Source organism: Lotus japonicus, chromosome 6, assembly GCF_012489685.1.
Source record: "Lotus japonicus ecotype B-129 chromosome 6, LjGifu_v1.2".
NCBI lineage: Eukaryota > Viridiplantae > Streptophyta > Magnoliopsida > Fabales > Fabaceae > Lotus > Lotus japonicus.
In genome coordinates, this window is record NC_080046.1 from 33341106 (window position 1) to 33362049 (window position 20944).

The 20944-nt window shown below is 41.1% G+C and overlaps 1 long non-coding RNA gene across 1 annotated transcript; it reads left to right on the top strand.

Annotated features, from left to right (window-relative positions):
• Positions 1 to 16045: 16045 nt before the first annotated feature.
• LOC130726852 (uncharacterized) lies at positions 16046 to 18626 on the top strand. Its single transcript, XR_009015026.1, has 3 exons — positions 16046 to 16098; positions 16608 to 16698; positions 18407 to 18626. It is a non-coding gene; the product is annotated as an uncharacterized LOC130726852 (long non-coding RNA).
• Positions 18627 to 20944: the final 2318 nt, after the last annotated feature.

Sequence of the window (20944 nt, forward strand, 5' to 3'; positions counted from 1 at the left end):
GACCCTTCTCTTTACTCACTTGACCGGTGGTAAACGTTCTTCTCTTGCATTAACTCTTCCATTTATTTCGCCTAACTCTGATTCTTGCATCTTTTTCTTTCTCTTTAAACTTAGACCTTCTCTAAGGGGGAGTACCTTGTACTTCAAGCTAAGTTTTTCACACCCCAAGCTTTTTGCTTATGACAAAAAGGGGGAGTAAACCCAGTTTTTGATGTGTAAGATGTGTTAGTGTGATTTATTTTTCTTTTGGAGATGTTAAGAGTTCCACCTTCATGACCATAGATGTGTCACTGGGCAAATACAAGGAATACATTTCACTTCTTCTGAAGTGATTATAAGTTGACTCTGATACCCAAGACTCTGATACCTTGTCCATGACTCTGATTACTTATGCGCTCTGATTACTCGATTTTCATCTATGTCATAAGTTTTTCACTCTGAACTCTTATTTTATTTAGCTCAGAATCTAGACTTTACTAACGTTTTCATCAAGTATTAGATTCAGGGGGAGCTAAGCTCAGAATCAAGCAGTGACTTGAATTCAGAATGAGCAAGATAAACTATTCACATCAGGATAAGTCTTATTCTATATCTCTAAACTCTGAGTGAATTCAGTTTAATGTTTAAGAATTGTTCATCAAAAATCTTAGTTTTGTCATCATCAAAAAGGGGGAGATTGTAAGATCAAGTTTTGATCTAGTAGTACAACTCTATGTTTTGATGATTACAAGTTAACCTTTTGATATGAACAATTGTGGTACTCTAACGTGTTTTTCTGAGTGTGCTATTTGCAGGTTCTGACCTCAACTCAATCTCACACAAATCAGAAGCACTGTGTATAAAGAGTGACCCAAGCAACGCTTTCGCATTCACCATGTTCAGTATGAACAGTGGAAAAGCTTCAGAAGTTCTGAAGCTATACAAACTCTGATGTGGACTCAGTCGCTAGAAGCTCTGAAGATCCAGAAGTTCTGATAACCAAGAAACACTGAAGGTTCAGATGTTCTGATGGTGTAGAAGACTCTGAAGATCCAGAAGCTGAATAGTGGAAACTCTGAAGTCCAGAAGCAAGAAACTCTGAAAGCCATGTTCTTCCCTCTGAGTTCAGAATCAGAAGATACAATGGTCAGAGGATCTGTGCTTTCCCTCTGACTCTGATCAACCGGCTTCACAAGTTCCAATACGAAGCATTCCTCTGATCAGAAGTCTCCTAGGTTTAAAGGTCGCGTCGCTATCCAAGTACAAAAGCAACTGTACCTTCCTGACGACCTACCTAACGTTCTCCGCCACAGCAGAAGCTGGATTTTCCAGAACTGCCCTCCAACGGTAGCATTTCCCATGCATCGCTCAACCCTAATCCTTGGAGTATATAAAGAGGCTGAAGACTGAAAGAAACGGCTAGAAGCAAGAAGCATTCACATACGCAAGACATATTCAAAATCTTCTAAGTTTTCTTTCATCTGAAATTCATTGAGTTTACTATTAGCTTTTTAGAAGCAAATCTCTTGTAAACAATTCTTTGATAAACAGTTTGTTTAGTTCCTTTAGGAGATCAAGGTTGATCGGATCCTAGAGAAGACTAAGAGAGTGAATCTTAGTGTGAGCTAAGTCAGTGTAATTGTTAGTCACTTGTAGGTTTCAAGTGCAGTTGTAACTCTTACCTGATTAGTGGATTGCCTTCATTCTAAGAAGGAAGAAATCACCTTAACGGGTGGACTGGAGTAGCTTGAGTGGTTTATCAAGTGAACCAGGATAAAATCCTTGTGTGCTTTTCTATCTCTTATCTTTTGCACTTAAGTTCTCGAAAGATTTGTCAAAATCTTTAAGGTGGAAGTTTTATACTGAAAACGTTATTCAAACCCCCCCTTTCTACCGTTTTTCATACCTTCAGATGAACCATCATGAATCAGCCCGCCAAAGACATCTGACAAAGGGCGTTTGTTCGCCAAAGCACACACAGAAGACGCGAGGGTCAACTCCAAAGAATTATGTAAATAATAGCACCAATAGATATAAATAAGATAATAGCCACTTAGGCTTATAACTAGGGATAACATCCTAGGGTTGCATATTTCTCAATGAACATAAACGACAGTAAATCACAGTTAACATGCCTCAAATAGAATTAACAAGTACCAAACACACTCATCAACTATGTCAGTATGCATGTTGCATGAAATGATATGCAGGTTAACCCAGTCAACCAATATGCAATCCGGAACGGATGGACATCAACGGATCAGCCCTTCACCAGCCACGGTGGTGCCATTTCGGCCCGCGTGCCTCTTACACCACACAAAGGTAGTCAGATCAGCCGTAACCCGTAGGTCTGCCATTTCGGTCTGCTACAAGAGACGTTTACAAACGCTCTTTCACGGAAATCCGGGTCTTATGACCATTTTGGAATCCGACGAGGTCCAGAGTACGTCCTGTGTTAATACCCCATTAATGTTGCATGAATGCAGGATGATTAGTCAACCAACGTCTCCGATCTCACTCGACACGTCGCCACGTGTTCTAGGTAAATTAAAGTTTCTAAAAGCTTACCCTAAGGTAAAGTCGATTCTGCGACAAAATACAATAATCATAAAATGAGTGCAACCACTCACGATGACTCTTCGGGTCATCAATGCTCTCACGAAGTCTCACGCTTCAGTGAAGTTTCATGCTCTCACAAGGTCTCACGCCTCAGCGGAGTTCCATGCTTTCCACAAGGTCTCACGCCTTAGTGGAGTATCCCGCATTCACAAGGTCTCACGCCTCAGTGAAGCTTCATGCTGTTCACGAGGTCTCACGCCTCAGTGAAGATCCATGCTTTCCACAAGGTCTCACGCCTTAGTGGAGTATCCCGCATTCACAAGGTCTCACGCCTCAGTGAAGCTTCTCGGCTCATCCCTTGGATGGCTAACAAACTGCTCAACGAGCGAAGGAGTACCAACATACTCAGAACTTACCAAACTCCTCAACACTTGGATCCTACGACACTCCTCGTTTTTCCAAAACTATGACTTGACTTCCAATGCCTTCCTTCGAGGTTGTTATCATTACTTAAAGATTTTGAGGTTATTTAAGGTCTTATGAATTTTCTTTATAAAATAGATTCCATTTCGTCTTATCGCAAGTCTTATACATTTGCAGGATCTCCCAATCCCAAGTCGCTTCCAGAGGATGTCTCGATCCACTAAACAAAATTAAGGCCCGAACCTCGTTCGTCCTATCAAACTTTCTCAAAACTCTCAAAATAAAATCGGCATGACCTGCCCGCTATTCTCACCATTCAGAATCTCAGATTCCAGTACAGAGCATATTTAAATCATCACAATCAACATGTCATATATCAATAAATCGCATCATAAACACTTAGCACTTAGCATATAAAGCATGCACCACACATCCTAGATTACCCACATAGCACATAGCATGTAAGACAATCTCAAAAACATTCAGTAGATGAATCATCTACATTGTCAGCCGAAGCCTCAGAAAACATTTTCCAATCACACACAATTCCAGTGCATAAACAGTAAACAATGTCGAAACATCGACCCTAAGCATTAACTAGAGATTCAGTGAGAAGCCCTCACCTGCAGATTCTCCAGGATTATCTTCTAACTCTTCCTCACAAGCAAAGCGTTGCTCCTCAGGAAATTCCTCAAAAGTTCCTTTAAAGCAAAATCACAGAAATACTATCAGAATCTATCGAGAACTAAGCTATCGATACTTACTAAGGTTACACGAAGTAATCTATACTCTAAGGTACGATAATCTAGCGCGAAAGACAAGTTTTCGGAAAAGGAAATTTTCCTCCTCCCCCTTAATAGGGCTCGGCCACTTTAGGTAATTATGGGGCTCGATTTTTCTTCGATCAAACTTGGTTCCTATGCTACCATTAGCCGTAACTAAGGGTATTCTGAACTCGGAAAAATTATCGGATCGAAAACTGTCGCAGGGGCATTTTGGTCATGATTTTTAACTTAGGATTTTCAAAACTGAAATCCCAAAAATAAAATTTTGCAGGGACGTCACCAACGACGTTTATGACAACTAATCCTACTAGCACTAAGCTAAGGCGATAGTTTTCAGCCTAAAGGTTGAAGCTTTACACCAAAAACTCCAAAAATGGGTATTTTAGGCTAAAATTGATTCCGGCGGAATTCCGGCGACATAACGGAAAATCTAATCCGGCAGAAGTGATCTTGGGCACATATAGAAGAGGTTTAGAATCAGAAATGAAAGATTCAGGATAGTTTTGCAAAAACCCATAAACTATCCGGTCAGAAAACTCTACAGAAAAGCTATGGAAAAAGCGATCGGAGGTAAGGATTAGCGACTATACCTCGAAGCCTTGAAGCAGCAACTGATTGATCGACGATCAAGCAAGGATTGAATAAAATCTCTTCCTCCTTCTTCTCCTTCTTGGCCGCGGGTTTGGGTGGGGAAAATGGTGGAAAATTTGTATTTTTCTTCCTTTCTTGGCTATATATAGAGGTTGGCAAAACGCGGTAAAATGAAAGTTTCGCGAATCTGATTTTTCCGGCGTCATTCTCCATGAATTCTAAGATAGGTTTTGGCGAAAGAATTCCAAAACTAAAAAGAGGTCTCCTTGTATTTTTGGCAACTAATGCATAGTCGGTATAAAACTATTTTACCCGATAAGTTGCTTTTTGCATCGAATGTCGGAATGGAAAACTTCCTTCTGAAGAAAGATTGAAATCATCAAGAGAAATGGGTGTACGCGTGTAGAATATTCATTTGAAGCTCTGAATAGATAAAATCTTCATTGCCAAGAATTTATAGGGTTTTGAAATACCAGGGTTTCGGTTTCGGCAAACTTCCGATGATTGGAATCGGACGTTCGTAGATCCTAGAGTTTCGCCTCGAAACGATTGTGATATATGGAAAAAGAGAAGTTCTAACATTTCTCTGAAGATTTTTGGAATTAACTTCCGTCGTGCCTATAGATGAAAATTAGCTATATATTAGGGTTTCTGACCTAGGTTTAAGCGTATAACGATCGTGCTATAACTTTTATCGACTTCGATACGATCCTTTGACTTTTCCTGAACTTTCTCCTTCATAAATTTATTTCATTTGGTAAACTCTTGTTCAGGTTTCCTTTCACGATACATCAAGCCTAATCGTAAATGGAAATCTCTTCCACTTATTCTAAGCTTAAAATCTTGGGTCTTACACACAGCGGGTCCCACGGGTACTGTACCCGATCCCAAAGCAGCAGCAGCCGCGACGGTGGGTGAGCTAGACTCAGATGAAGCCCCTCCTACAAGCAACTCCTCCGAAGGGTCCTCCTCGTCCTCAGGTGATGGTGTTGGTACCACAACTCCAGGGCCACAGTGCACGCCCGGTGGTAGGTTGAAGCTAACCGTGTGGCGTCTCAAGACTCCTTGCGTCAGGTTTCCCATTCGGTCGACGTGGTCCTCCATTATTCGCCCCGTGTAAATGGCTCCGTGACCGGCGGGGTCGACCACCCAAGAGCCCGGGGTGTCCGTATCCAACAACTCAAACCTGGTCCCCCCCGAAGGGACGACCATCTTGAACCAATCGGCCATCGACATCTGACAAAAAGGGCATACATAGCCCCCCATACACAGGTAGTACGCGCAAGGGTCAACTCAAAGAATTACATAATAGTACATCTAATAGGCAAAGTTTAAATAGTAGCCACATAGGCTTAGTTAGGAGAATCTACAGGTGAGGGCTACTCACTGAATCTCTAGTTAATGCTTAAGGTCGATGCTTTCGACACTGTTTACTGTTTATGCACTTGTTTGTGTTTGATTGGAAAAATGTTTTCTGAGGCTTCGGCTGACAATGTAGATGATTCATCTACTGAATGCTTTTGAGAGTGAATTACATGCTAAGTGCTAATTGGGTAATTTAGGATGTGTGATGCATGCTTTATATGCTAAGTGCTACGTGGTTATTGCTTAATATGTTGATATATGACATGTTGATTGGTTGTGCTGAGTTAATTATGCTTTTGCAATGAAATCTGTGATTCTGAGTAGTGAGAATAGCGGGCAGGTCATGCCGATTTTATTTTGAGAGTTTTGAGAAAGTTTGATAGGACGAATGAGATTCGGGCCTTGTTATGGTGTTTTATGGATCGAGACATTCTCTGGTGTCATTTGGGGATTAGGAGATCCCGAGAACTTATAGGATTTGCGATAAGACTAAAAGGATATTATTTTGTAAAGAAAACTCATAAGACATTAAACAACCTCTAAATCTTCAAATAATGATAACAAACTCGAAAGGAAGCTTAGGATGCAAATCTTAGTTTTTGGAAAACGAGAAGTGTCGTCGGATCCAAGTGTTGAGGAAGTTGAGAAGTATTGAGTATGTTGATGCTCTTGTGCTGTTGGAGCAGCTGTGTTGTTGGACTATCCTGGGGATAAGTCCGGGAAATTGATAGTTTCCGAGTATGTTGATACTCTTGCTCGTTGAGCAGTTTTGACCATCGGATTGAGATGAGTCGGATGATTTGGAGATCATCATGAGTTATGTGTTGTTGTGAAGATGTGTCTTTTGTCGCAGAATCGAATTTTACCTTAGGGTAAGTTTTTAGAGACTTTAATTTACCTAGAACACGTGGCGACGTGTCGAGTGAGATACGGAGACGTTGTTTGACTAATCATCCTACATTCATGCAACATTAATGAGGTATTAACACAGGACGTACTCTGGACCTCGTCGGTTTCCAAAATGGTCATAAGACCCGGAATGCCGTGTAAGAGCGTTTGTAGACGACTCTTGTAGCAGACCGAAATGGCAGACCTTCGGGTTTACTGCTGATCTGACTACCGCTGTTGTTGGAGTAAGAGGCACGCGGGCCGAAATTGTCCCACCGTGGCTGGTGTTAGGGCTGATCCGTTTGATGTCCATCCGTTCCGGAATGCATGTGGTTAACTGGGTTAACCGTCATTTGCATATCATGCAACATGCATACTAATTTAGCTGTTGAGTGTGATTGTTACTTGTTAGTCCTATTTGGAACATATTAATTGTTATTATTGTCGTTTATGTTCTTTGTGGAATATGCAACCCTAGGATGTTATCCCTAGCTATAAGCCTAAGTGGCTATTCTATTGTCTGTATGTATCGGTGCTATTAATTACATAATTCTTTGGAGTTGACCCTCGCGTCTTCTGTGTGTGCTTTGGCGGACTACACCTTTTGTCAGATGTCTTTGGCGGGCTGATTCACGATGGTTCACCCTTCGGGGGGAACTAGGGTTGAGATGCTGGAATAGAAGCGCATCGCGGTCGCGAGAGGAGGACGGATGGTGTATATAGACTAGGTCGTTCTGGATTTCGAATTCGGACGACGATCATACTAGCATGTAGGTTTTAGTGCTGGTGTGAGCTCCTTGAGATGGGATTAGAGTAGGAGTAGAGTCTTAGCTCTGAACATCATTTTTTTCTTTGGGGACAGGGTAGTTTCCCACCTATAGCTTTTTGTGTGGTTTCTTTACGGGAATCACAGAGAGTTGGTTGGACTTAGGAGGTCTTGTTTTAGGCCGATGGGCCAGCTTATTCTCATTTTTGAGAGATAGTGTTGCGAACAATTGACCTTTCTTTTGGTCTGTACCTTTTGCCTACGGGCGCTACTTTTCTCATTACCCGTCACTGGAGGTTTACTCGTGACGAGGCTAGCTACTTACAGCGGGGGCTGTAATATATATTGTGTATTAGTTCTGCTATCTCTCGCATTTGCGTTTATTTAATTCAGTCTTGTCTTTATCATTATCAAAAAAAAATATTCACGTTTTTCCGCATTAAGTTTGTTTTGGTTACTAAAGTGACGCCACCGAAATTGGGGTGTTACAATGTTGATTATTTATTATGATTATATGCTTTTGCTGTTTGACCTGACCCTGCTTGTTTGTTACTTGTTTATTTGGTGGGGGGGGGGGTAGATGGTGACCACCACGACAGTGGAAGCTATCGTGATCTGGGAGATGGTGCTGATTGAGCCTGAGGATGACCGGCTCTGGGAGACCGACGGTTTCGGAGTCCGGAGAGTCTACGCCGGCGATGCGGAGTCGTAGAGTGGAAGACCCTTGGAGATGGGGCAGTCATGTTACCTCATCCTTCTGCTAGATTTGATCAAACTACCGTGGAGAAGCTACTCGAGTCCTGGGAGGACGAGGAGGAAGAAGATCCTTCGGAAGACACTACAGCTGAGTCACCGTTGATAGAGGAGAAGAATACAGTGGAGTCTTCACCACCGGAGCCAAAGGAAGCTAGCCCAGTTGATGACTATGGAGATATGCCCGCATTGGAGCCTGTTTCAGATGCGAGTGAAGAACGTCCGCCTAAGAAGAGGCAGTGTAGATGGCTCTCGGGATCTGAGGGGGAACCAGCTTATCTATGGAAGAGTCGAGTTACCGAGACTTCGGAGGTCATCTACATTTCTAGCAATGATGAGGAGTAGAGTCGAGATTTTCACATGTGGGAGTGTCCTATGAGAGCTACATCGGATTTTACTTTTATTTTTCTCTATTATTGGAACCTTATTCATTTCCGTTTTGAGCACTGATGTATTTGGTATAGGGCTTAGCCCTCGGATTCGGAGTTATGTTTTTGGATTATGTTGGTCAAATCACAAGTGTACGAATACCTCCGGGTTTTAAAATATCGAACCACAGGGATTGTGAGTGAGAATTGTTGATTTAAGCCTAAAGTTTGCAAGTTTCTAAAGCAATAAAATTCATAAATTAGTTTTGGTCTTTTGTGACAAAAGTTTTGCAAAAGAGCAATGTTGATAATGTTGTAAATAACAATTGATAGAAAATTGCCTTGGGTTGTTGATCATCTAATCCACTTTAGTCCACCTATCCTATGCATGTGACACCTTGATTTATCTCTTGTTGCTATAGCCTATGTACTTACTAGTTGATTCCTCACAAAAGTAATTCTCTCAAACTGAAAGTTAAGCCCAATTCCTTGTGTACTTAAACATTCATAAGAGGTTTATAAGCATGTATATACAGGCCAACAAAACCCTCCCCTCACTCTATGCCTAGAAGCAAGTATAGAAGGATCTATTTCAATTCATGTCCCTAAATCATAACAAACTTCCATTTGATTATAATCTAGCCTATAGCAACGGTGCACCAAAGCTAAACATGCATAAAGGAATTGAAATACAAGATTAAATCAAGAACTCATGCATAGAGATAGGATTTAACAAACTAAAACTTCATAGAATCTCTTAACCCAAAGCAAAAGAGGAAACTAGCCACTCATGGCTAGTGAATTCATACAGAAAATGTAATGAAAACCTGAGAAAAATGCAAGTTGGAAGCCTTCCTACAGCCCGAAAATTCTCCTCAGCTCTCAAACTTGATCCAAAATGAGTAAAATGTCTAAGTATCTCAAAGAAATTTGTAACACCCCGATTTCGGTGGCGTCACTTTAGTAACCAAAATAAACTTAATGCGGAAAAACGTGAATATATTTTTTTTTTTCGATTATAACTAAGACAAGACTGAAATAAATAAAACCCAAATGCTAAAAGGTAATAAAACTAATATACAATATATATTTACAACCCCCGCTGTAAGTACCCAACCTTGTCACGAGTAACCTCCAGTGACGGAAAGTAGTAGAAAAGAACGCCCGTAGGCAAAAGGTATAATCCAAAAGAAAGGTTAGGTGTCTGCAACACTGTCCCTCAAAATAAGAATAAGTCAGCCCAGATGGCCTAAAACAAGACCTCTTAAGTCCAACCAACTCTCTGTGATTCCCGTAAAGGAACCACACAAAAAGCTATAGGTGGGAAACTACCCTGTCCCCAAAGAAAACAAATGATGTTCAGAGCTAAGACTCTACTCCTACACTAATCCCATCTCGAGGAGCTCACACCAGCACTAAAACCTACATGCTAGCATGATCGTCGTCCGAATTCGAAATCCAGAACGACCTAGTCTATGTACACCATCCGTCCTCCGCTCGCTATCGCGATGCGCTCCTGTTCCAGCATCCCAACTCTAGTTTCCCCCGAAGGGTGAACCGTCGTGAACCAGTCCGCCAAAGACATCTGACAAAGGGCGTTTGTCCGCCAAAGCACACACAGAAGACGCGAGGGTCAACTCCTAAGAATTACATAAATAATAGCACCAATAGATATAGATAAGAGAATAGCCACTTAGGCTTATAGCTAGGGATAACATCCTAGGGTTGCATATTCCATAATGAACTTAACAGCAATAATAACAATTAACATGTTCCAAATAGGATTAACAAATAACAATCACACTCGACAACTAAATCAGTATGCATGAATGCAGGATGATTAGTCAAACAACGTCTCCGACTCTCACTCGACACGTCGCCACGTGTTCTAGGTAAATTAAAGTCTCTAAAAGCTTACCCTAAGGTAAAGTCGATTCTGCGACAAAAGACACTTCTTCACATCAACATAGTAACTCATGATGATCTCCGGATCATCCGACTCATCTCAATCCGATGGTCACAACTGCTCAACAAGCAAAGAGTATCACATACTCGGAAACTACCGGTTTCCCGGACTTATCCCCAGGATAGCCCAACAATTAGGCATGTCAAGTCGATCCAACCCCTTGGGTTGAACATACGGACTCGCACACGCAACTCCCACAATTAGGCATGTCGAGTCGATCCAATCCCTTGGGTTGAACATACGGACTCGCACACGCAACAAATGACAACGCCAAGTCGGTTCACTCAAAAGAGTCGAACATACGGACATTGCGCGTGTCCAATGACTATCGCCGAATCGATCCAATCCATCGGATTGAACATACGGATCCGCGCGAGTCGAAAGGTTATCGCTGAATCGATCCAATCCCTCGGATTGAACATACGGATTCACGCGAGGTAAAATGGCAATCGCTGAATCGATCCAATCCCTCTGATTGAACATACGGACTCACGCGTGCCTGAGTGACTACCGCCGAATCGATCCAATCCATCGGATTGAATATACGGATTCGCGCGTGTCAACAATTATTGCCGAATCGGCCCAACCCGTCGGGTTTGGACATACGGATTCGCGCCGCAAAGTCGAAGATACACCCAACAACATAGCTGCTCCAACAGCACAACCACAAACGCTGCTCCAACAGCACCACAACATCTACATACTCGAAGCCCCTCAACTTTCTCAATGCTGGGATCCGACGACACTTCTCGTTTTCCAAAACTATGATTTGCATCCAAAGCTTCCTTCCGAGATTATTACCATTACTTAAAGATTTAGAGGTTGTTTAATGTCTTATGAGTTTTCTTTACAAAATAATTATCCTTTTAGTCTTATCGCGAATCCTATAAGTTCTCGGGATCTCCTAATCCCCAAATGACTCCAGAGAATGTCTCGATCCATACAACACCACAACAAGGCCCGAATCTCATTCGTCCTTTCAAGCTTTCTCAAAACTCTCAAAATAAAATCGGCATGACCTGCCCGCTTTTCTCACCGTTCAGAAACTCAGATTATAGTGCAAAAGCAGAATTAACTCATCATAATCAATCAACATGTCATATGTCAATATCTTAAGCAATAACCACATAGCACCTAGCATATAAGGCATGCACCACACATCCTAAATTACCCAATTAGCACTTAGCATGTCATTCACTCATCAAAAACATTCAGTAGATGCATCATCTACATTGTCAGCCGAAGCCTCAGAAAACATTTTCCAATCACACACAATTCCAGTGCATAAACAGTAAACAATGTCGAAACATCGACCCTAAGCATTAACTAGAGATTCAGTGAGAAGCCCTCACCTGAAAGTTCTCCAGAATGATCAACTAGTGCTTCCTCGCTCTCAAAGTGTTGGTCCTCGGGGAAATCCTCAAAAGCACCTTTACAATAAAATCACAGAATACTATCAGAATCTATCGGAAACTAAGCTATCGATACTTACTAAGGTTACTCGAAGTAATCTATACCCTAAGGTACGATAAACTAGCGCGAAAGACAAGTTTTCGGAAAAGGAAATTTCCTCCTCCCCCTTTAATAGCTCACAGCCACTTTTGGTAATTGTAAGGTTCGGTTTTTCTTCGATCAAACTTGGTTCCTATGCTTTCATAAGCCGTAACTAAGGGTATTCTGAACTCGGAAAAATTATCGGATCAAAAACTGTCGCAGGGGTATTTTGGTCATGATTTTTAACTTAGGATTTTCAAAACTGAAATCCCAAAAATAAAATTTTGCAGGGATGTCACCAACGACGTTTATGACAACTAATCCTACTAACACTAAGCTAAGGCGATAGTTTTTAGCCTAAAGGTTGAAGCTTTACCTCAAAAACTCCAAAAATGGGTATTTAAGGCTAAAATTGATTCCGGCGGAATTCCGGCGACATAACGGAAAATCTAATCCGGCAGAAGTGATCTTGGGCACATAAAGAAGAGGTTTAGAATCAGAAATGAAAGATTCAGGATAGTTTTGCAAAAACCCATAAACTATCCACTCAGAAAACTCTACAGAAACGCTATGGAAAAAGCGATCGGAGGTAAGGATTAGCGACTATACCTCGAAGCCTTGAAGCAGCAACTGATTGATCAAAGATCAAGCAAGGATTGAACAAAATCTTCTTCTCCTTCTTCCTTGGTGAACTCGCGGCTTTGAGGAGAGAAAATGGAGGAAAATTTGAGTTTTTCTTCCTTTCTTTGCTATATATAAAGGTTGGAAATTCGCGGGAAAATGAAAGTTTCGCGAATCTGATTTTTCCGGCGTCATTCTCCGTGAATTAATAGATATGTTTTGGCGAAAGAATTCCAAAACTATAAAGAGGTCTCCTTGTATTTTTGGCAACTAATGCATAGTCGGTATAAAACTATTTTACCCGATAAGTTGCTTTTTGCATCGAATGTCGGAATAGAAAACTTCCTTCTGAAGAAAGATTGAAATCATCAAGAGAAATGGGTGTACGCGTGTAGAATATTCATTTGAAGCTCTGAATAGAAAAAGTCCCCATAGTCGGGTGATTCTAGGGTTTTGAAATACCAGGGATTCGGTTTCGGCAAACTTCCGATGATTGGAATCGGACGTTCGTAGATCCTAGAGTTTCGCCTCGAAACGATTTTGATATATGGAAAAAGAGAAGTTCTAACATTTCTCTGAAGATTTTTGGAATTAACTTCCATCGTGCCTAAAAGTGAAAATTAGCTATATACTAGGGTTTCTGACCTAGGTTTAAGCGTAAAACGATCGTGCTATAACTTTTATCGACTTCAATACGAACCTCAGACTTTTCCTGAACTTTCTCCTTCATACATTTATTTCATTTACTAAACTCTTGTTCAGGTTTCCCTTCACAATACATCAACCCTAATCGTAAATGGAAATCTCTTCCACTGATCCTAAGCTTAAAATCTCGGGTCTTACAAAATTGGCCTAAACCTTATTTATACACAAAAAATACAAGTCTGGGCGCTCAGGCGCCAATTCCCAGCGCCTGAGCGCCAATTGCATGCAAAAAACATGCTTCTGGAGCTTAATTGGCGCCTAGGCGCCAAATCCCAGCGCCTAGGCGCCAATTCCTTGACCCTCAGGAAAATGCACTAGCGCCTAGGCGCCAATTCCCAGCGCCTAGGCGCTCAAGCTTCGCTAGAACAGCCTTTTCAGCTTCTTGTAACTCCCCTTTCAAGCCTCTTTAAGTTCTCCTTCAATTCCATGCTTCTAGGCTTTCTTTTTCCTTCAGTTTTTGATATGCAAACTTAACCAACAAGACAAGAAAAATTCCAGAAGCTCAAAGAGCTTATTAGCACAAGAGGTCCTTCATAAAACAAAAGAAAATCATGCAAGTCCTAAACTTAACTTAAAATGTAAGAAAACTCCCTATAAATCTACAAAATTACCAAAACAAAACAAAGACTCAAGAAAAGATAAAAATGCATGAGAATGCATGAAACACTACATGAGACTCAACAAAAAGACTCAAAACTATCAAAGAAATGACCCTAAAAACACTACTAAAATAGGGTCATCACACCACTATACTCAACGACAGCTCGCCCTCGAGCGTGAATAACACTCGCTTGCCCTCAAGCGCAAGAAATGCTCCCAAAGAAGTGCTCTCAACAAGGAATACTTCACAAAAAAAACAGGGGGACAAAGGAATCACAGCTAGTTCCAAGAGAAGGACCCGACAACCTACTTCATGCATCTTTTGAAAAGAGAAGAGTGTAGAGCCCATTCATGGGAAGCATATAGAACTAAAAATCCTAGGTTGAGATGGTGATTTAGTGTGGTCCTCTTCTAATAACCCTGGAGCTTTTCACAACAAACATTTTTTCACAAGTCTCTTGCACCCCCTTTTTCAAACTTTTTTTCTTCTTTTTTCCAACTCCAACTTTTGTTTAGGAGTTCTTTTCTTTTTTTTTTTTATAACTTTTAATTTGGGGCAAGAGACTATTTCCCAACTTTTTTTTTTCAGCTCCATTCAAATGAAACAAGGACCAACACTCCCCAATATTCCAACCAAACATCCGTCCCAATCTTTTGGCTACAAAAAAAATTCTCCAATTAAGCTCAAATGGGACAACTAAGGGTAATGTTCAACCAACAAATTCAGAATCTCAAGAAATCCTACAAGTCTCAAGAATAAAGCAAGAATCACAAAGCATGCTATGAGTGAAATTAACGCAGAACCAAGAATTGCAAGTGAGTCAGGATCCTCCAGGGAATTTTTATGGTGAAGGGTCAAAGATACACCCTTAATGGACTCACCTCGACTCCTTTCTCAAGAAACACTCGGAAGACCGAAGTCTCCTCCTCTCTTCCCCAAACATGCAATCACTTATCCCCAAAAACAGCAACAAGTATTCACAAAAACATTTTTAAAACAGCACATGTAAGGAAACAAAACTATAGCTAAAAGCATGTGAGTATAGGGAAGTAAAAGACCCAAAAACAAACACTCAAATAACAATGCATGATAAAAAGAAAAATAAAATCTACAAATTGAAAAAATATGCTAAAGATGCATGACCTAAACTAAGAGTAGAAATACCTCAACATAGTCACTCCATGGGGTCATGGTCACCCCTTCCATCACCATAATCCGGATGAACATCGGCGTCATGCATTAAACTCAAATCTATCATCCCCTGCTCCAAGGTATTGAAATCCAAGGGCCCATTGTATCCAGGGTCTGATGTGATACCTCCCCTCCAATGGAGGTCAAGATCATTGTGTAGGCGATCTTGCCTCAAAAACATCCGCCCGAAAGCGGCCTCCATCCAAGCTGGAGAAGGGTCAGCATGTAAGACCCGTGAAAGTTTACGAGAAATAAACTCAGTCAATTTCTCGGTTTAGTGCTTTAATGCTCGGTTAATGTGATGTTTATGGGTGTGACCTTGTACGATGAATTTTATCTTAGGAATGTAGTATTTTGATTATTAAGTCGAAGTTATTTTCCAAGTGTTTCATTCTTCGTTCGTCGGAGAATTCGGCTGCACTACGGAAAACGGTCGAACCGACGAGTTTCGCCGAGAGCGCCCTTTCGTCATCGAATTATTATTTGAATGTGAAATAGATATTTTCCTTATCATTACGATGATCCACGCGTAATTTTGAGAATTTTGACTGTAATATCGATATAGGGTCGAGAAACTCGCCCGGTAGTGTTTTCGGCTCGAAAATGAGTCGAGTTCGACTCGTAAACGAGCCAATCACGAAATTGGCTAGAAAATATCTGATTGTGAGGTTGCATGTTCAGATTTGGAGTGTTGGAGGGAAAGGCTAACAAGATAGGGTTCATGAACCAAGATAAAAAGACTAGTAGCATGATGACTTTGTCAAAGTAGTGTGCATGGGAAAACGGACCAAAACCACAAGTACAAGCCATCCTTTGACCTTGGGAGCTGTCCATATTCTCATCATAGAAGCTTCCCATCAGATTTCTGAACCAAAGGGAAGGAAAGGAGAGGATTTCAGAGAGATAAGTGAGAGAGAGCTTAGAGAGAAGGTTCATCATCCTCTTCATCTTCAAGAAAAAAACCCTAACACAAATCTTCCTCAAACACCCCCAAGAAATCATCTTTTGTCTTCCATTCCTTCACAAAAGAGTTAGCATTCAAGGTGAGGATCATGGTGATGGTTTCCAAATTTAAAAAGGAGCCTTCTTTCCCTTCATCTTTTCTAAAAACCGAGTTGATGTTGTTGTTGTGCTTGTGATCTCCTTGGCTTCATGCATGTGAAAAGAGTTTTGGAAAAAGGTTGAAGCTTGATGTTAAGGCTTCAATCTCTTGTGTTTTGAACCTTAGATTTCGAAAATGGAGAGCCAAGGAAGAAAACTACTCATCATAAAACCTTTTCTTGTTCAAAAGGTTGAATCTTGATGTTTTAATGTTCTCATGAAGTAAAGACTTCAAGAGTAGGTTTCCAAGCTTGTTTCTTAAAAGCCTTGAGGCTAAAAGTTCAGTTTTTAACTCTCAAAGATCATTCAAAGTGTTGTTTCAAAACTCAGAACCCATGAACTCTTAAGACTAAGTTCATTCATGAGAAGTGCTAGACTTAGTTAAGAGTGTGTGTGATTTCTATTTGATTTTGATGAATGATGGTTGTGTGCATTGTGTGCTTGTGTGAAGGTGAAGAACACCTTGTTCATTTCATTACGAGGAGCTAAAGGCTAGGAAGGAAATCAGACTAGAGGAGTTAAGGAGAAAGCCACCGATCGAGGTAAGGGCACTTCGGGTCTTGGACTTTAGCGTGCACGAATTGTGTGTTAGGATTGCATGAACTTGTTTGATGACTATGAACATGTTAAGACCTTGGAAGACTTATGTAAATGAGCTTAGTATGTTGTATGATCCTTATAATCATGAAAGGGAACTTAAAGGTTAAGTCTTGGGCTAAAAATCAAGTTAAAAGTGAGAAAATGTATGAAACTCGGAAGAGGTACAGAACCGCGACGCATGTGCGTGGGTAGTTGGCGCACAAGCGTGGGGAACCTGCAGCTATGGGCGCATGTGCGTGGATAGACGACGCACATGCGTGGGACTTCTGTCCCTCCAGCGCCAAGTGACGTTGTTTTTTGCTACTTTGTACTGTTTTGGGCATAACTACTTGATTATGAGTCCAAAACGGGTGAAACAAATTTTATTTGAACGCTAACTAAAAGAGCTTCAATCTGTAAAAGTTTCATAATTTTTGGATTGCTATTTCAATACAGTTTTTAATTTTATTTCACCCTTTTTTCTGCTGCCGAGTAAGCTGGACAGTTCGTACTGTTTTGGGCATAACTCCTTGGATATGAGTCCAAATTGTGTGAAACCACTTTTATTTGAAAACTAACTTAAAGTTCTTAAATCTGTGAAAGTTTCATAATTTTTAGGTTTCTATTTTAATACAGTTTTCAATTTTAATTCTACCATTTTCTGCTGTTTTGTTGCCCTGAATTATATGCATGATATACATGAATTTTATGAGTTAAGAATGCTTGATTAACATGAGAAATTGTTTATGAACATGATAAATGATAACATGCTTAGGTGCCTTGATGTTTGAGAACATGATTACTTGTGAGAACATGCTTACTTGTTGAGTACATGACTACTTGTTGAATATGATATGATGAACTCTTAGGATGTTTATGATGAATGTAAGTCTTGAATTATGTTCCTATGATGCATGATATAGTATGCCCTGATATTTATCGAATGATAAGCGTTGTATGGGAGATATTGATCGAATGAGATCGAACGTGGAACCCACGATGGTTGGGCTACCGTGGCGACGGATAGCTGGTGACACCTATGAGTTGGTGACCCCGATCACTCATGTTAAGGTGTGGTGAAGTCGTCATCAAACGACAGAAGACTATAACTTTGTTGTTTGACTAATTCATTGAGCATATCATTGCATTGACCGAGGGTACTGCTTGGATAGGGTACGCCGAGGTGTTGGCTAATGACTGCATGGGAAGGGTCATTAGATAAGTGGCAATTGACTGCTGGATGGGTCTTTGTCCTGCCTGGTATGGAGTTGGCGTTTATCCGGATCATGGTGTGCATTGAGCATTGAGCATATAGCATACGCTAACAATATAGAGACACATAGGTTCCCTTGAACGTCGTTGACGTAAGAACATTGGTTGTTGTCTTGTGGCTTGTGTTAGACGATTGAATTCCCTATAAGGTGCAACGTGTGGTTGTGGGCCTTGTGCCTTGCTTGTTGAAGTGTTATCCTTATCTTATGCTACATCTAGAATTCCTTAGGGATGTATTAGTATGCCGTTGGTAAGATTCTTGATAGGTGATTATATATGTGAATATGCATGCTCTTACTTGCTCGTATGTGTGCACGTCCTAATTATGGCCTTGTGGTATAAGAAGTTGACCCTTGCACCTTTTCTCTGTTATAAATGTTCGACGACGCCGCTCTAAAGGATGAGCAAGAGACCGATGGACGCATGCGAGGAGACGCCGCAAGGAAATGATGTGACGACGAGCTAGCGATTCAGAGATTAGTCGTGTGGAGATTACGGGGAGCTCGGTGGGCATATGAGCCTTTTAGTTTATTTTCCTTTTGGAGTATATGTTGTAATTATATACATTGATGTAAGGGTACTTATTATTGGGTATTTATTACTCATCGTAGAGCATGTTTTGGAAAGTATTAGAAAGTATTATGTTTCAGAAGGAAAAAAAAAATATACCTGCATTTTTATGATTTCGAAAGTTCATTAGCATGATTAATTTACTTTTGATCACTAAGTAACCCTTGAAAATCGGGGCGTTACACAGCACGTGGTGGAGTAACCAACTCATTCACCACTTCAACATTTTCTTCTTCCTCCTCGTCTTCTTCTTCTTCATCTTCCTCTTCCGCTGGCTCCTCAAGATCCTCTTCCTCTTCCTCCTCTTGAGGCATTCTTGTCGTCCAATCTTGATAAAGTTGAGTGATCCTCTCCTTACTGAGCAGAGGTACAACAGGCAACCTCTTCTCAATAACATGGACTGGCCTCCTAGCTCTGTCCCTCACCGCATGAATTAAGGAACAAATCAAATGAGGAAAGGCGGGGCGATGCTTGTCTTTACTCCCATTGTAGAGGGAATAAATCCGACCAGCAATGATGGTGGCCACGTCCATAGGATGGCCTCTCACAATGCAGTAGATGGCAACAATTGTGACCTCTCTAACTTCAGATTTGTTAGAGCTAGAAAAGAGGGAATCCTGCAAAAATTCAGCCCAAACTCTAGCCAGCGGTGTCATATCCTTCCTTCTCACAAAAATAATCTCGTCATCAACTGCAACCCAATTCCGCCCAGGCCTAACAATTACTACCTTCATGTCTTCTAAGATCTCCGGTGACTTCTCCTTTAAGAGCTCATGATAGGTGGTCTTCTCGGGGAAAAACTTCTTCTCTTGGTCCTCCGTGAGGAGACCAAGATGCCTGCGAATGACTGATGGATTGTAATCAATCACATCTCCCCTAAACCAAGATGAATTCACCGGTGGCCTAGACCTGTCCTCTTGATTGTCACAGTAGGTGTTCGCGTAGAACTCCCTCACCATGACCTCACAAGCAAACGGAATGGGGTTGACCCAATTTTTCCACCTCCTAATTTCCATGGCTTCTTGCATGCCCAAGAGGTCTCTCCTTCCCTCCCGATAAAGAACTCCCCGCTCCTTCACACACTCCTTGTGTGCTAGGTGAGATCGGTAAAACTCCTCCTTAATCGATGCTAGGAAGCGGGAGCGATCAAAGCTCCGGGAGGTGGAGGAAGAAGCTACAGCTCTTGTGTTGGTTCTTGATCTTTTTGCAGGCATCTGCACAATTATTAGCACATACACAAGCCACAAACGTTAGAAATGTTAGTTCAAAAAAACATAGAGAAATTAAATAAGAGAAACTATGTACAAAAACAAAAATAAAACATCCTAAGAGCACCCAACAAGTCTCTTAGTGATTTTGGAAAGAGAGAAAGATTACCACAAAAGCACTTGCCAAAAATCGACTAAGAGAACCCATTGAGGAATTCTAACAAACACCTTGTAAGCAAAAGCTAAACTAAACTAAACCACAAAATCCTAACTACCCATTCCTCACAAATTCACAACCCCTTTCTAAATAAGCACAAAATCAACCCATAATGAACAAATACAACCCAAACCCAACTTGCATTAGCACAAATTCTGTAACACCCCGATTTCGGTGGCGTCACTTTAGTAACCAAAAGAAATACTTAAGCGGAAAAAAAAACGTGAATTATTTTTTTTCGACAATATAACTAAAGACAGAAAGCAATAAACTTCCCAACAAAAGATAAAAGAAACTACTATACAACTATATATACATGCCTCGCTAAATACAACCACGTCACGAGTAACCTCCAGTGACGGGTGACAGAAAGAGAGTAACGCCCGAAGGCAAAATGTACAGTCCAAGGTAAAAATACTGTGTCCGCAACACTAAACCTCAAAATCTGAGAACAAGTTGGCCCAGCGGCCTAAGAAAAGACCCCCTAAATCCAACCAGCTCTCTGGGATCTCCATAGGAAACCACACAAAAAGCTACCGGTAGGAAACTACCCTGTCCCCAAAACTGAAGCATGACGGTCAGAGCATCGACACTACTCCTACACTAATCCCATCTCGAGTAAGTCGCTCGGTGGCCAGCGGGGTCGACCACCCCTGAACCGTAGTCCTCCTGATCAAGCTTCTTCAACCTAGTTTCCCCTGAAGGGTGAACCATCGTGAACCGGTCCGCCATACTCAACTGACAATGGCGTAGTCCGCCCAAACACACACAGAAGACGCGAGGGTCAACTCCAAAGAATTATATAAATAATAAAACCAGATATATAGGGTAATAATTATTTAGCCTCTCAGGCTTATACGTTTAGGGATAACATCCTAGGGTTGCATATCCTCCAATGATTGGATAGTTCTCTCAGTTTGCCCATCAGTCTGTGGATGATAA